Source organism: Macaca mulatta, chromosome 13 (genome assembly GCF_049350105.2).
Source record: "Macaca mulatta isolate MMU2019108-1 chromosome 13, T2T-MMU8v2.0, whole genome shotgun sequence".
NCBI lineage: Eukaryota > Metazoa > Chordata > Mammalia > Primates > Cercopithecidae > Macaca > Macaca mulatta.
Genome location: NC_133418.1, coordinates 62,447,077 through 62,459,656, shown reverse-complemented (window position 1 = coordinate 62,459,656; position 12,580 = coordinate 62,447,077). Strand labels below are relative to the sequence as shown.

General features: G+C 48.3%; 1 long non-coding RNA gene across 1 annotated transcript in view; it reads left to right on the top strand.

Moving 5' to 3' along the window:
• Positions 1-12,580, top strand: part of LOC106992984 (uncharacterized) — a 290,767-nt gene that overhangs the window by 52,908 nt on the left and 225,279 nt on the right. The window lies entirely within an intron of this gene.

The following is a 12,580-nucleotide window of genomic DNA, read 5'->3' as shown; positions in this document are numbered from 1 at the left end:
ATGCTGGTCTCGAACTCCTGAGCTCAAGCAATCTGCCCGCCTCAGCCTCCCAAAAGTGCTGGGATTACAGGTGTGAGCCAGAGCGCCCAGCCTGGGGCAGTTAGTTTCTTAGCCTGGTTGTTCTATTAGACTGCTGCAGGAGTCTGGTTCTAAAGGACAAAGGGTGATGGATGTCCATTGTGGGTGAGATGGCTCAGAGGGTGATTAGTGCCTGTCAGTTGAGTGTGGTGACCTTGTGAGGGATGGGGCTAGTGGCAGGGAGCCAGGAGCTCCTGAAACAGAGGACGCCTCAATGTCCTGGCACTGTGCCCAGTCTGTCTGGTGCCAGTCTCTCACCAGCTAGAATGTATGTGGTTACAGGAGAAAGGGCACCGCATTGGGTGACAGAGCAGCTGGTTTTGGGAGGTGTGAGCCCAAAGGAATCCTGGCTTTGGGGAATTTGAGGGAGGTGGCAGTTTCAGAGAATCTGAAAGTCAGCCCATAATCCAAAACCAAGGAGAGAAGGCACCAAGCTCCACCCAGCCTCTGGTCACTGGCTGACTGAATGGGAAATGGGCCTACTATTTGCTATGCGTAACCTGTCCATTCCCCAGGATTTCTAAGAAGTGCTTGGCCTGTATTTCTTGGTTCTCCTGAGAGCCAGATGTTTAATAATTTGAGTACATTTGAACTTGAACATGCAAAAACATCCTTCTAGCTGCATCCTCCTTTTCCTTCCAGGGCCAGAATGACATAGTGGGAGAACTTGATTCTGAAATCAAATGGAAAGTGCTTTTGTTTCTGGAGGTTAGAAAAAAACAAATTGTCAAAGAGCCAGGGCCTCATCTCTAGAAAGAAAACGTGAAATGGGGCATGAGTCCTGCTTAATAATTCAGAGATTAAACGGAGCCAACAAGAAGCTGGAGTGAATGATCAGATATACCCACACCCTTCTCTTTTTATCAGCTTGCAAATGTTCTTGTTGGCAGCTGGTTAGAGAGAAGTAGTCCTTGACAAATAAGCTAAACCATTCATTCATTCACTTATTCGACAAAATCTTCATGACTGCCTCTTATAGCAGACATCGCTAGTGCTGGGGATGCAATCCAGAACCAGCATGTGTCCCTCTGCCTCAGGGACCTCAAATTCTATATCATGGTTCTCAAACTTTCAGGTCCATCGGACTCCCCTGGATGGCTTGTTAAAACACAGATTTCTGGGCCCTACCCCTGGAGTTTCCAATTCGATAGGTCTGGGATGGCTTGAGCATTTGTATTCCTGAACAGTTCCCAAGTGATGCTGATATTGCTGGTCCTAGGAACACCCTTTGAGAACCACTGGGCAAGGCAACCATGTCAGCCATCCATTTTCACCTCTCAGCATTACATGGCTCACTGTAGAAAATTCAAAGCCCTGGATAGGTTGCTAGTGGCCTGAGCTTACCAGCCCAAGAGCTGTGGCCATCCCATGCCCACACAGCAAAGGTAATTAATATCTTAAGGCACACTTACCTCTAGGGAGACTGCCCAGAGGCCCTGGCACCCTCCTGAGAGAGGAGGAGGTACAACTTTAAGAGATCTTCTGTTGACTTCTCTACGGAAATGGAGGCCTCACAGCACCACCATTTCACTACCAGCCCAGTGTGAGCCTATAGCTCTGGGAGCCTAAATCTGGGCTGCGGTGCAAGGTGTGGTGCAAGGCTTCCTTCCTCCACCTAGAGCCTCTGCTGATTCCTTCCTGTCACATTCTTGACAACCCAAATAGCTCATTTCCCTTCCATGCTCACAGCTGGAGTGGGCAGGGGAGATCCCAGATGGGTCTCTGAGGCCTTTCCCACCTGCCTGGACACAGAGACACCACGTATATCCACATGTAATATGGCAAATGCACATCATCTTATGGGTCAAAATCTGCCAGAATCATGGGTTTTTCTTCTAACAGCCTTATTGACATATAATTTACAATTCACCCCTCTAAAGTACACAATTCAGTGTTTTTTAGTACAGTCACAAAGTTGCCTATTCATCTTCATAATCAATTTTAGAACATTTTCATCACTTCAAAAAGAAACCCTGTACCCTTTAGGTCACCCATCCCTCAACCATCCCCCAGCTATAGGCAACAACTCATCTACTTTTTGTCTCTATCTATTTGCCTGTTTTGGACATTTCATACACATGGAATCATGCTATATGTGGCCTTTTGTGATTGGCTTCAAAATTACTTTTAACAGGGACATGGGGCAACTTACATGTGAGTCCAAAAGATCATTGGCAGAAAGACAAGGTAGAGACAAATGGTTTGGGTTTACTTAATCTTGGAGTTCCAGTTGTCCCAGGGTGCTAATTCCCACCTCAGGAGGCTGTGGTAGGGAGCATGAAGGACCAGCACAGGCCTGGTCCCTAGGTGCTCAGGGTAGGGGAGCCTCTCTAGTGAAGAGAAGAGGCCTAGTATAATATTGTAAAATATATATTTGGGCCGGGTGTAGTGGCTCATGCCTGTAATCCCAGCACTTTGGGAAGCTGAGGCAGGTGGATCACTTGAGGCCAGGAGTTTGAGACCAGCCTGGCCAACATGGTGAACCCCACCATCTCTACTAAAAATACAAAAATGAGCCAGGCGTGGTGGTAGGTGCCTGTAGTCTCAGCTACTCGGGAGGCTGAGGCAGGAGAATCGCTTGAACCTGGGACGCAGAGGGGTGCAGTGAGCTGAGATTGTGCCACTACACTCCAGCCTGGGTGACAGAGCAAGACTCCATCTAAAAAAAATTATATCGGCCAGGTGCGGTGGCTCAAGCCTGTAATCCCAGCACTTTGGGAAGCCGAGACGGGTGGACCATGAGGTCAGGAGATCGAGACCATCCTGGCTAACACAGTGAAACCCCGTCTCTACTAAAAAATACAAAAAAATAGCCGGGCAAGGTGGCGGGCGCCTGTAGTCCCAGCTACTCGGGAGGCTGAGGCAGGAGAATGGCGTGAACCCGGGAGGTGGAGCTTGCAGTGAGCTGAGATCCAGCCACTGCACTCCAGCCTGGGCGACAGAGTGAGACTCCGTCTCAAAAAAAAAAAAAAATTATCTCTCTCTCTCTCTCTCTCTCTCTCTCTCTCTCTCTCTCTCTCTATCTATCTATCTATCTGGAGAGAGTCTTATTCCAGCCTCCTAACATACAACTCCTAAAATCCTTGGGAACTCCAAAGTCTTTTTGTTTGCTCATGAGTTGACCCAGGGGCTGGCAGCCCCTACCTAACTTCAGGATGGGGGCTGGTCACCAAAAAGACCAAGGCAGGATTAGAGGGATGGAACTTTCAGCCCTCCCCACAATTCCTCACCTTATGCATCTCTTCATTTGGAGGAGAGAGGGGCTAAATGTTGGGTTAGGCACCAAAGGCCAATGGCTTAATCGTGCCTGTGTAATGAAGCCTCCATAATAACCTGAAAGTTTCTTGTTCAGAGAGCTTCTGGACAGCTGAGCATGAGGAGGTTCTGGGAGGGTGGTGAACACCGAGAGGGCACGGAAGCTCCACACTCCATACCTCAACTTGTGTATCTCTTCATTTGTATCCTTTGTAATCAGCTTTATAAAAAACCAGTAAATGTGTTTCCTTGAGTTCTGTGAGCCACTCTAGCAAATTAATTGAACCCAAGGAGAGGGGCATGGGAACCTGGATCAACAGCCAGTTGGCAAGAAGCACAGGCAAAATAATGAATCACCTTTGCAAAGATGGTGACAATGAGAGAAATCTAACATGGCTGACTCCATCTTGCTTCTGGCCTCATAGGCTGGCTGTCTTCACTCATTCCTGGGCATAGGCTGAGCTAACCATGGGAGAAAGTTAGTTTATAGTTTAATTTGGAAGCAAGGATGATAATAGTCCCTTCCTAAAACATATCCCCTCCTTGTTTGGGGACTGAAACTGCCTTGGCAAGACTAATTAGGATTATGGGAGAGGACTGAATTCTGCTAAAATATAGCCATAGTTTCTATAATCCTTTGCTGCTCAGGAGTCATGTGGCCAGAGGTCACAGGGTTTGCAACTTCCTCAGTTGCTCTTATAGTAGAACCTAAGATTGGTCTTTTGAGATCTTTTTCAGACTTTCACATTCTGGAAACCAACTGACCCCACTGAGACTTGTAACTCATGACTCAGGGCACAAGAACCGTTTTCCACACCCCTATGATTGCATCCCCAACCAATCAGCAGCACCCATTCTCTAGTTCTCTGGCCACCAAACTATCTTTGACAAACCCTAACCTTCGAGCCCTCAGGGAGACTGATTAGAGTGATAACACCAGTTGTTTCCTGTGTCTGGCCTTGCATTAATTAAGCTATTTCTTTACTGCAGGACCATGGTCTCAGTGAATTGGTTTTGTCTGTGCAGTGGGTGGGAGGAACCTGTCAGGCGATTATAATAACAGGGCTTGGAAGTTGGGGGGCAGTCTTGTGAGGATGAACCCTCAACCTGTGGGATCTGACACTATCTCCAGGTAAATCGTGCCAGAATTGAACAGCTGGCATTAGATGTGGAATTGCTTGCTTGCCTGCTTATTGGTGGAGAGAAATCCCCACACATCTGGTCACCCAGGTTTTCTGTGCTCATGCTTGTGGCATGAGAGCAGAGGAAAAACTGTGTTTTTCCATTCATCCCTAGTGAGAAGAAGACTAGCTCTGGAGCACTCTCAGATCAAAGCAATCTCCTTATGTATCAGTGGCATGCTCTGGCTTTCGAAAAGTTAAGGTTATGTAAGAGGTATTTTCCCTGCCTCTTATCCAGGAGGTTCTGTCTGAGTGCCAAAGTCAGCAAAGCAGTCTTCTAGGCTCTTCCCACTGAAGAGGTAGAGAAACTTTCAGTCACTTTGAAACTTCAGCTCCTGTTGCCCAATCTGGGGTCCTTTAAGGACTGCTGTCTCCTCTACATTCCCAGATTTCTCCTGGCTGTTGTCCGGGGCTCTCCAGCTTTCTCTGAAGGCCCCAAGCTGCCTGCCACCTACCAGAATCCCTGCTACCTGGCGATTACATTTGCCAAGGCAGAAGGCTTCTTGCCTCCTCCGTGTGAGCCCCACCACAGCAGCAGCCCTACTTCAGCTCCCCGTGAGAAGTTCCACCATCAGGGACCTCCTCTTGTTTTGTTCAGACCCTGCTTGTCCCCAGCTGGTGTACTGGGGGAAGCCCAGAACCCAGGGAGGGTGGGTTGCTGAACTGACCATCTGCCCTAGCCTGTGTCTGAGGTGGAGGCTCTTTCAATAGTCACTTTTTCTGGCTCAAGCCCATGACAGGAATGCCAGGAACCCACCCAGGGGGAATGAGGTCTCCCAGGATCCTTCTCTGCCCTGTCCAGACACTCAGGCCACAGAGCTGTCACCCAGGTTCTTACCCATACCATCATGTTAGTGGTCTGGAGCTTTCTCGACAATTGTGAACAGAGTTCGGGGTCTGGAGCAAGAGGAGCAGCTGTATTCCTGCTCTCTGCCATGCTGGTCCCCACTTACCAGTGAGTCCAGGTCTGGGAGTAGAGGCACCTGGGGCACAGGATTGCAAGCGAAGCATGAGAAGGGCATGGAGGAGGGAGGGCAATGAGAGCTTCCCTTCCTTGAACTGTGCCCGGTGAGGTGTGAATCCAGCAGCCCAGGGCAGGGATTGGGCGGCTGCCAGAGAACAGTAACCAGAGGAGCTGGGGGATACCCGCCCTCCCTGTGGGCATGGGAAACAGGCTGGGGCAGGCTGAAGGTCAGGCAGGATGTCCCCGCTGGTGGGTGGCTGAGGAGGGTCGTCTCGTTGGCAGCACTGTCGGCCTAGATAAGCTCAGAGTGTGGGGAGGCAGCCAGGGAAACAGAAACCACAGTTCACAGCCCTGACGCAGGCCCTGGGCCCACTGGCTGGAGAGGCCTGAATTATTAACCTCGGGAGAGGCCAGCTGGCACGAAGGCCAAGGGGACCAGATCGGCTCCTCCTGGCTCCGTTCAGTCACCTAGGAGGTAAAGAATTCAGCAGGCCCTGGTTCTGGTTGCCCCGGTGTGACCAGTACTGTAAACAGGGTGCCTGGCTGGTCTGGCACAGGCTGCAGCCAGTGCTGTTCGCGCCCCACCTCCGACCAGCCCTTCCTGGATTTCTCAGGACCGTGGCCTTTTGTTTACAGGCTCCCGCCTCACCTTCCTCTCCCAGCCCGGAGTCTCTCTGCTGAGCACATTTTTAGCATTCCCTCAGAGCAGCTTTGCTTTTCCCCTTCCCACAAAACAAGACCCTGCAGCTGCAGACGTGCTGTGGTTTTCGGAGCCTCGGCTGTCGTGGGGCCAGTCACCAGGGTCCACCTGCACTCAGACGCTGTCCTGGGGGAGCTGACTGGCGAGACCCTTTCCACCCAGCTGGAGGGGTCCTGAGGAGGCCAAATCCACTCCCACATCTGCTCTGGGCTCACTTTGGAGTTCCCCTCTGAGCAGACAGGGCTAACGTGTCCCATTTCCAATGTCTGAAAAAGAAAGGCCAAGGGGTCCAGCGCGGTGGCTCATGCCTGTAATCCCAGCACTTTGGGTGGCTGAGGCACATGGATCACCTGAGATCAGGAGTTCAAGACCAGCTTGGCCAACATGGCAAAACCCCGTCTCTACTAAAAATACCAAAATTAGCCGGGTATGGTGGTGCACGCCTGTAATCCCAGCTACTCAGGAGGCTGAGGCAGGAGAATCTCTTGAACCTAGGAGGTGGAGGTTGTGGTGAGCCAATATCACTGCACTCCAGCCTGGGCAACAGAGTGAGACTCTATCTCAAAAAAAAAAAAAAAAAGGAAAGAAAGAAAGAAAAAGGCCAAGGGACCCACCCAAAGTCATGGCGGTTGGAATAGTGCCCACGAAACCTAGAGGGAGAGGCCAGGTCCCAGGCTGTGCCACCTGCCGTGGGTCTAGAACCCTGGGGCAAGAATGAATCTGGTGGGTCTGAGGATGATCTGGGTGGTCTATGGATCCAGACAGCCCTGTCTGGTTTTCTTTCCTGCTGTCTTTTCTATGAATGCCTATATTTTTCAAAACCACTGATGTCCTGCTAGGATGCAGACCAGCTAGCTTCCTTAGGACCACAGGACATCCCTAGGCCTCTCCCTTCTTTGATAGCTCAGCTCACTATTTCCTCCCTGGGCATAGCTGTGGGCTTCACATTCCTGTTTCCTTTCCCCTGGGAAATAGGAATGAGAAACTTGTTAGGGAAAATTGTCCAAGACTTGAAAATGGAGCAGAGATTCCTGTAGGTCCTTTGAGTCATGTCGGCCTTGGGCATTGTCTGGCAGGGCTGTCCGGGGAATTACCTGACTTTCTAGGGGTGTCGACCTTTGTCTAGCTTGCTATTTACTACTTATTAGGTTATTTTACAACTTTATGACAAAGGCATAGGAAACTGATAGGGTGTAGGCTTGTTTTATAGTGACACAAATAAAAGTATTTTAGTCAAAAGGCCAGGGAGGACACTCATTCTATTTTATGGAATGAAGTATTGCTCCATAAAAAATTGTAAAAAAAAGGAAAAGGGAAAAAAAAAGGCTAAGTCCAGGCACAGTGGCTCACACCTGTAATCCCAGCACTTTGGGAGGCCAAGGTGGGTGGATCACCTGAGGTCAGGAGTTCGAGACCAGCCTGGCCAACATGGCGAACCCCCCCATCTCTACTAAAAGTACAAAAATTAGCTGGGCATGGTGGTGGGCATCTGTAATCCCAGCTACTCAGGAGGCTGAGGTGGGAGAATCATTTGAACCTGGGAGGCAGTGGTTGCAGTGAGCGGAGATCATGCCATTGCACTCCAGCCTGGGCAACAGAGCAAGACTCCATCTCAAAAAAAAAAAAAAAAAAAAGAGAGAGAGAAGGAAAGGCTAAGATTTTATACAAAGTTATTTAGCAATATTACTTTAGTATTCTTTACTTCAGTGATTATAACTATTTTGATGTCTCCTACATTTTTTTTAAACCAGCTCTACTATCCTGCTGGTTCTCTCACACATTAGTTAAATACTTTTTAGATACATGTTCATTCTATATTTATGTGAAAGCCATGTTTAAAATTTTAATTTTGAAAAATTAACATCTAGCAAAATTGAGGGTTTTTTTTTTCATTTACAGTTCTATGAATTCTAATCCGTATATAGTTGCATACCTGCTACCTCAATTAGGATACAAAGCAGGTCCATCATCCCCCTAAAAAACTCTCGGGTCACCCCTTAGAACCAAGTTTTTGACTTTTTGAAAATGCCTTTTTCACAGGATGCAGAGGGCTGTCAGTGACTAGGGAGTTGTGGGTACGCCCATCTTATCAATCCCCACAGCCCTGCCTGTGGAGATGCCCTATCTGTCCCCCTCTGTCAAGCCCAGGGAAAGGCGTGGGGTCTGAGGATTTGGCTCTGTCACACCACTCACTGCCTGCCCTCCCTCCCCGCGCTTCCAAGATCTGGTTGAATTAAATACGAGAACGAAGAGAGGAAAATGCCTTCACCCGCAGTGTGCTCTGGGGACATCTCCAGGTGTGGGTGGTAGGGTCAGTCACAGGATGGGTAAATAACTGAAGGGAACATGGGCACCCAAGCCAGATGTCCTCTTAGCTCCTTCCCTCAGGAGAACCTGCCTTTTCCTCACCAGGGAGCTGGTGACACCCAGGCTTCCCTGCAAGGACAGGAGGGACATCGAGGGGCCAGATAGCCAAGGGAGCAGAGGAGGAAGGGGCTCTTGGAGTCAACTTGTTGGGAATTAAGATATGCTGCTCTCATCGCCTGGGTGTTACTTCAGTTGGAGAAAAAAGAGGCTTCACCATTTGTCTTTGTGCAGTGTTATCCTCAGCAAAGAGGACTGGGAACGCCGTACACGGGAGGAGGGAGCCAGGGATGCGAGTGGCCAGCCATGCCAAGGGAGAGGGAGCGAGGCACAGGGATGTCCCCACACAAAACCCCTAAATCACGTGGAATCAGATACACATATTCTCTCTCTCTTTTTTACATTCTCTCTCTCTCTCACTGAGCTATTTTTCACTCAGTGTTCAGTGCCTGTGATATGTGTGGATAGCAAGTAGGGCTTCAGGTCTTCATAGGTCTAAAGTCCATAACGCTGTCTCTCGTGCCCTCCCTTTAAAATGTATTTTATAGCCTTTTGTTTGTCTTTACCAACAAATGGAAAAGCAATGAAGGCAGACTTTTTTTGGGATTTGCTGCATCTAACCAGTGCCCTTGCCCTCTCCAGAGGCCTCCCTTTCCCTGCTGCAAGAGGCATGTGCAGGGCCTGGTAAGAAAAGGAGCCTTAGACACTGGCTCCAGGGGTCCCTAGCCAGCCTCGTGGGCTTCGTGACAATCCTAATACTTAATGGTGTGTTCTACTCTGACTTCCAAGTTCTCTCTTCATAAGAATGTGTCTTATCTCTAGGGTAACCATGTAACTTTTAGCCTCCAAACAATGACATTCTTAAGAATGAAAGGAGGTGGGAATAATAATTACTCTGGGACAATGTGTGTAAACTGAGACTATGGCAGGCAAGCAGCAAAGTATTGTCACTCTTATCTTTCGAGTAAATTGGGAACTTTTTCCATGAAGGGCCAAGTCTATCCATCTGTGATAAGATATACTTGGCCTTTGTCCCCCAAGAGATGAGTGTCTTTTGTATGCCAATGAGAGGTCTGGTGGCTGGGGGTCCCTAGATAGCTTCAGGATGGGGGTTGCTCTCCAGAAAGACCAAGGCAGGAGTAGAGGGTTTGAACTTTCAACCCTATCCTGGACCTCCTGGGAGGAGAGAGGGGCTGGAGATTGAGTCAGTCACCAATAGCTAATGATTTAATCAATCAGGTCTAGGTAATGGGATCTCCATTAAAAACTCTGAACAGTGAGGTTCAGAGAGCTTCTGAGTTGCTGAATACATTGAGGTCCTGTGAGGGTGGCATTCCAGAGAGATCGTGGAAGCTCTCCACACCGCCGCCTAGTACCTTGTCCTTTTGCATCTCTTCCATTTGCCTGTTTCTAACTTGTATCCATTCTGATAAACTGGTAATAGTAAGTAAAGTACTTTCCTAAGTTCTGTGAGTCCTTCTAGCAAATTATCCAACCTGAGGAGGGGGCTGTGGAAACTCTTGATTTATAGCTGATTGATCAGAAGTACTGGGGACAACTTGCGACTTTTGACTGGCATCCAAAGTGGGGGCAGTCTCATGGGACTGAACCCTAAACCTGTGGTGTCTGCACTTACTCCAGGTCCAATCCAACATAGGAATTAATCCTACATATTAATCAGGATGGAATGGAATTATAGGATGCAATTCCTACGGTGAGTTGGAGACCTTCTTGGAGTCCTCTTCTGCATCTAAGAGCTTTGTTAGGAGATGCTTAGTTAACACTGACTGATGGCTGCTTCTTTAAGGTGCTCTCTTCCTAAGAAATTTAACCCAGTACAAGTTTAGAGGGAGAAACTTCTTGGTTTAGTTCAAACACCCTGTTATAGGTTGGGCTGACTTTGGTTGTTAAATATCAACTGTTGTGAATGAACACTGAGAGACAACAGGTGACTTGTGATGGAAGGAGACTCTTTCAGAGAAGCCAGCCAAGGTCAGACTGCTGTAGGCAGCGTTTGTCTAATAAGTCACAATTGTGTGGCAGAGGCTCCTGTGACCCCAGTTGTGCTGGAGGCAAGAGCTAAGCATTGGTATGCCCAAATGGGATTTCAGGTATCCACTTTGTGTGGAAACCCACTAGGACTCCTTGAAGAAATGAAGGTAATTTTAAGGACTGACTACAGGATTCTAGGAGAGCAGGTTTACATGTCTAGGGGAAAAAAAAATAAAGACAAAGGTGACTTTAACCCCTGAAGAATATGCTTGGATGGGCAAAAAAAATCACTCCATGGTAGAAGGCTGTGGTTTGAGATTCACTGGGGGGAGTCTCTTGCACATATCCCTGGGTGGTTGATGGTGGTTGATGGTTGATGACTTCTGACCCAGCCCTGGTGGAGGAATCTAGGAGGCCCTAAGAAAATGAAAAGAGTAGGAGTGGTCCTTTTGGAGCCTTATAAACAAGGCATGAAACCTGATCAGGAGAGATCTCTCTTCCATCTCAAAGGGTTAGAAACTGGGCAGGCTGTGCTCTACCACATCCCAAGAAGCCCATACACATAATGGACACCAAAGAGAAATCTTTCCAGCAAATGGCAGCCAAGTGTTACATCCTAAAATCAGAATATCATGATGGTTTTCTGTTAGAGGAAGTCCAACATCTTAAGGAAGGGCACTCTTTGGTCTAACTGGCACGGGGCAATGGAGTAGTGTCAGCCCCAACATGGGGTAGTGGCAGCCATGGTCAGAGTGATGTCCTCACTGGGGAGTGACAGTGACTACACTGTATTGCTAGTGGCCAACACTAGCAGTGATGTATGGAGTTGGCAACATCACTGCTGGCCTTGATGATGGCCAGGCTAGTGCTCATGCAAAACCTGCTGCTGGTCCCACTGAAGCACAGTGGAAAATAGCCCAGAGAGAAGTCCAGGAAGGCTTTGTCAGTAGAGGCAGTGTTGATGCGATACTCGGGCCCTGCCAGGAGGAGGAGGAGGGGACCATGGGGAAGGGACCTGGGGTAAAAAATATTTCTATTCACACTGCAGTTGTGACTCAGTCCCTTAGGATGCTGTGACCGGGAAACACACATTACATTGTGTATACACACACATTACACTGTAACCTTCACTTCCTGGGTTCAAGTGATTCTCTTGCCTCAGCCTCCTGAGTAGCTGGGGTTACAGGTGTACGGCACAACACCCGGCTGAATTTTTTTGTATTATTTTTAGTAGAGATGGGGTTTTGCCTTGTTGGCCAGGCTGGTCTCGAACTCCTGACCTCAAGTGATCCCCCTGCCTCTGCCTCCCCAAGTGCTGGGATTACAGAGGTGAGCCACTGCGCCCGGCCCTGTATGATTTTTCGTGTGAAACTCACATCCAAAATTACTGCTTGGCTTCTTTGGTGCGGAACCACCCTTCTCCGCCAGGGCCTCTCATTGGGTCTTGATGGTAGACACTCGGGAGGATGCCTGCCTCACTCTCTGAAGTGAATTATTTTGGGTATGTCCTTCATCCTAAATAAGGTCAGACAATCCCAATATACTCTAAACATTTGTTCAAATCTATTCAACTATTTTCATGTAGTATAATAAAATTTTATTAATATCTCTTGGTTTAATTCATGAACATTTTACATGTGGTGAAATTGCGCCCAAGCTCTACCAACTCTGTCTTCGTTTTTTCTTTCAATTTTTAATTTTGGGGGTACATAGTAGGTATACATCCCTCATCATTGTGAAATTAAAATGTGTCTTTAGCCTGAGCACAGTGGCTCACACTTGTAATCCCAGCACTTTGAGAGGGTGAGGTGAGAGGATTGCTTGAGCCCAGGAGTTTGAGGCCAGCCTGGGCAATATAGAGCTGTAACAAAAAAGCCTACAAAAAAAAAAAAAGTTAAAAATTAAAAAACAAATATGTCACCAGGCATGGTGGCTCACGCCTGTAATCCCAGCACTTTGGGAGGCCGAGGTGGACAGATCACGAGGTCAGGAGATCAAGACTACGGTGAAACCCCGTCTCTACTAAAAATACAAAAAATTAGCTGA